At 66.3% G+C, this 4,501-nt stretch overlaps 1 long non-coding RNA gene across 1 annotated transcript; it reads left to right on the forward strand.

The window, feature by feature from the left end:
- The first annotated feature begins 205 nt into the window (after nt 1-205).
- LOC112662334 (uncharacterized) lies at nt 206-3,875 on the forward strand. The gene is made up of 3 exons (XR_003138419.3): nt 206-1,224; nt 2,124-2,269; nt 3,775-3,875. It is a non-coding gene; the product is annotated as an uncharacterized LOC112662334 (long non-coding RNA).
- The last annotated feature ends 626 nt before the right edge of the window (nt 3,876-4,501 follow it).

Consider the following 4,501-nt stretch of genomic DNA (forward strand, 5'->3'; position numbering starts at 1 on the left):
GGACCCTGAGATCATGACCTGAGCCGAGGGCAGACACTTCACAGACGGAGCCCCTCAGACCCCCCCAAGTGTCCCCTCTAATAAAGCCCCCTGTCCCTCTGGGATTGGGGACCCCTGCTCCGATGTGACCTCATAACTGATTACTCATCTGTGAGGACCCTGTTAGGACCCCAACATGAATGTGGGGGGATGCAGTTCAGTCCCGGACACCCCCGTGGGCAGAGGCCCCTGGGGACCAGCAGAGACAGTGGGAAGAAGCCCCCGCGGATGCAGAGGTCACCAGGCGCGGGAGGCCGGCTGGGCCAGGCTGGAGGCTGGGTGCTGCACCCCCTCTGCCCCCCGCAGGGGCACGTGAAGAGGTTCAACACCACCCGCACGCCGCGGGCAGTGGTCCCCGTGGGGCTGCTCATGCATTTGTCTTAACGTTTTGTGCAGTGACTGGAAGGGTAGACGCTTGGAACAGAGCGAGATCCCTGACGCGGCCAGCTCCAAAATGCATCCGGGTAGTGACCCGGTCCCCAAGTTGGGGCAGTGCCATGGGGACAGGGGACAGGCAGGCAGAGGTAGGAGTGCAGTCAGGGAGTGGCTCTGGGCCTGGTGACCACACACGGGGGTCCCCAGTTTGCTCTCCATTGACCACGGAGCCTCATCCCCTCTTTACAAACAGACTCTGAGAGGCTGAGGGCCCCCCAAGGTCACCCAGCAGCTGGAGGGCGGCCACCCACTCCAGGCTGCGCCCAGCCCCCTCCCCATCGCTCACCGGCGCCCTTGCCCAGCAAGGACGGCACTGCCCTCCCCGAAGTGGCCCAGGCTCTGGTGTCATCTGTAAATCGGGGTCACAGCCTTCTCCTCGCTGGCTGGAGGGATGCCACGAATGCCCTGCCCCGCACGTCACTGGGCGAGAGCCTCAGGCTGGGACGACCAGCTCCCCCCGCCCCGCGGCTTCCAGAACCGTGGGCCCTGGTATCTGTGGAGAAGCCTGGGAAGAGGCTTCAGTCCAGGAGCATTAATGGAGCTCCAGCTGCATACGGGAACCTCCCCAGCCAGCCCTCAGGCCGCAGACGGACTGGAAGGGCTCCCCGCTGCCGTGCTGTGATCACCTATCCTGCCTGCCCTCTCCTGTGGCCTTAGACCAGGCCCCTAGGCGTGTCAGGTGGGGATGACTGTCAGGGCCGCCCCATGGGATGTAAGGACTCACAAGGTCACACACGCCAAGCTGAGCTGGTGAGTATCGACGCTGACTGTCTATGTCCTGCTCCCAGCCTCTGCGCCTAGGGACTCAGGACCCGGGGTTTTCTCTGGCTGGTCTCAGTGCCGGGGTCCTGGGCAGGATCGGGGCACTGACCACCCCACCAACCCCAAACAGTGAGTGCGGGGGTGTCCTGCAGGATGGAGAAGGGGAGTGCAGTGCCCCGAGGCTGGACAGCACAGCCCAGAGTGGAGTGACGGGACCCACTTGGAGGGGTCAGCGAGGGCAGGGACAGGCCGGGGCAACCGTTGGGGCCGAGCCAGGTGGGGCCAGCTGCCTCAGTCGGACCTCACTCCCGGTTCCGGAGCTCAGAGGGGCAGCCTGGCTGGTCGCCGGCCACCAGGGGGGACCCAGCAGACACCACAGGCGCAGCCCGTCCACCAACCCTCGGTCCCCGCGACACGAGGCACAGGCTCCATCTCGTCTGCCTTTGCCTCTAGAGCCCGGGACAGGCCTTGGCTGTGCCCCTCATTACAAGTGTCCTGAAACACCGCCAGAAACACAACCTTTGAGACTTGCCCCTCATTTAAATTCTTCCTTGACATTTGCTCGACAGTGAACAGAACAAAGCACCAGGGAGGAGCCGACCCGTGCTGCATGCAGGCTCCTGGTTTGGCAGGAGCAGGGGGAGGCGGCGAGAGGGGCCGGCCCACCAGGGGCAGGAGAGGGGCTCCCGGGGACAGGGACGGGACAGGGACACGACGGGCAGGCCGGGGCGGCCCCGGGGGCGCCAGGCGGGGGCTCCCTCAGCCCCCCAGCCCGGGAGGTGGACGAGTCAGCCCCACTCGGCCAGGGGAGCAGCTCACAGGGGCTGGGGGGCCAAGCACGCAGCTGAGGAACACTCCGGGTCCTGAACTGAAGCCCACTCTTGCAGGGCCTGCTGTCGCAACAGGAGCACCGTGCCCCATTCAAACAAGCAGAATGGCATCAGCCCACCCGACCCAGCGGCCGCCCCAGAGCACAGACACCAGCTCCCCCGCCGCTTCCCTGGGATGCTGGGCTCTCTGCCCCGGGTGTGAGGTGAGGCGGGACCCCAAGACCTCACCGGCCACCGGCTCACCCTGCCGTGCGGCCCCCGCCCCCCGCAGGGCTTCGGGAACCCCCTCCCACAAACAGCCGTGTCTAACGTGATGCTTTGGGCACCAGACAGATGCCCAGGGAGGGGTCCTCAGTCCCGTGATGGTGACATGGCATCTTTTCTGAGCGTCGCAGCTGCTGTGAGTCTGCAGAAGCGGGGCTTCTCCCAGGGTCATGGTCCCGGGAAGAGGAGGACGCAGCCCACCTCCCGTGGGAGCGCCGGGGCTTGGGCAGCTGCGTGGTCCTGGGGCTCTTGGCCTGGGTTTCGGGGAGCAGGGGTAGGTTCCCCTGAGCACCTGCACAGGTGTCAGGGCCTGAGGCCAGCCACAGCCCGGAGCCTGGGCACTGCAGGAAGATCGCAGGGACCGTCCCATGAGCGAGCAGGGACCCCTTTCAGACGCCGGCACTGCATTTGGTTAGAGTTCCCGGGACCTGGGGCCTCAGGTGGATCCCAGGGACCCCCCCGTCCCCCGAGCCACTGACTTGGGTCCCGGCACGTGACTGCCCTGCCATCGTCCTGCGCCCCCAGGTCCAGCCGGACCCACCTGTGCTCTGAGCAGTAATGGAGGCTCTAGGTCCTCGCTGACCCGCATCCCCCGGGGAGCATCCTTGAACTCCCCAAGCCACCACCCATTACTGTCCCAACTGCTTCCCAGGAGAGTGACTCTGGGGAGAAGCAGGGAGGGGCCTTCAGCTGGCAGCACTCAGCAAGAAAGGGGCTGTGCCCCTCATTCCACAGCCCGGTGTCCCCTACCTGTGAAAGCGCCAGAGCCCAGCGTGTGGCAGGACAGCAGGGGGCCAGGAGAGGGGCCCAGGCTGGCTCGTAAGGCTTCCCACGGCTCTGCCGGGACCTGGGGGGCCGCTGGAGAGCTTTGGATGGACGTGAGCTGATGGAGGTGCTGACCAGACCCCGCGGGGCTCTGATGGCAATGGACTGAGTGGGGAGCAGGGGTGCCAGGAGGCTACGCAGGTGCTGATGGCCGTGTGCACAGCGTGGACGGGGCAGGGGAGGAGGGGCTGCCTCTGGGTCTCCTGTGAAGACACAACCCAACCCACAGGCTCTGCAAACAGACCCAGTGCAGGGGGAGTCCGGGCAGGCTCCTGAGTCCCTGGCAGGACAGTCCTGGAGGGAGGCCTGGCTGGAAGTGGGGCGGAGCAGAGGGCGGCACGCGGGGCCGCAGGAGCAGGGAGCCAGTGCTGCTGAGGGGCCAGGCCTCTGGTCACAGCGGACCCCGGGGCGACCACCCTGCAGGGCTGGGGCAGCAGCTCAGGACGCGGGCCGAAGGCCGGAGCCGGACCCCGAGCCTGGGCAGGCCGCCAGCCGCCGTCAGAGCCGGGCCCGGGGCGCTCGGAGGCCGGGCGGGTCCTTCCCGGGATGCTGGTTCCCGGGCCCGCTGAGCACGCCGAGTGCTTACTTGTTGTGTTTCCTTCTTTCAATACAATTATAGATTAATTAGTCCTCGCCAGGCGATATCTGACCTACATCGGCGCCTCTGTAAGACGCAGAGCCAGAAGAAAGCAGCACCCGGCTATATAAAGACAAGCAATCTATTTTAAAAGAGGTCTGTGTGCGGAGAGTCAGCTGCTCGCGTCCTCGTTATATAAGGCTTATTTAAAGGCGGCGCACACTCTGGCTGCGCGCAATTCACGGCTCGGTAGCTCTGAGCGTGGGGTTAATCGCCCGACTGAGCCTGGACGCGGCGGCCGGGCTCCGACAGCAGCGCGGCCCCCTGGGTGCTCGGGCCCACGCCCGCCACGCCGCCGCGTCACGCTCGCCTCCTCTGCCTCGCCTCCCCGTCCAAGCACTGTGTTTAATTGTGGGATCCCCTAGGCCAGGGGCCACCTCTCCTTCGTGCCGTGTCCCCTAATGCCAGGGAGACCCCGCCCGGGCCATGGGAGGCATCACCGTCGAGAGCCCAGTTGCGCTGCGGGCAGGGCTCCTCTCGCTCCTGCCCTCCTGCCGGGCGCCCGGCAAGGTCAGAAACCGGTGCCCAGTTTCGGAGTCACCGGGCTGCCCTGCAGGCAGGTTCCCCTGCCGTGGTGGGTCCCCTACAGGAGCCCCCGGCACCCCACCTCCTGGGACCTGTGCCCCCGTGTCGCTCCCTCCCCTCGCTGTGGCCCGACTGCATGACTCATGACTCGATTCGAGGGAATGGGGTGGGTGGAAGCCATGAG

This window comes from Canis lupus, chromosome 13 (genome assembly GCF_003254725.2).
Source record: "Canis lupus dingo isolate Sandy chromosome 13, ASM325472v2, whole genome shotgun sequence".
NCBI classification, from domain to species: domain Eukaryota; kingdom Metazoa; phylum Chordata; class Mammalia; order Carnivora; family Canidae; genus Canis; species Canis lupus.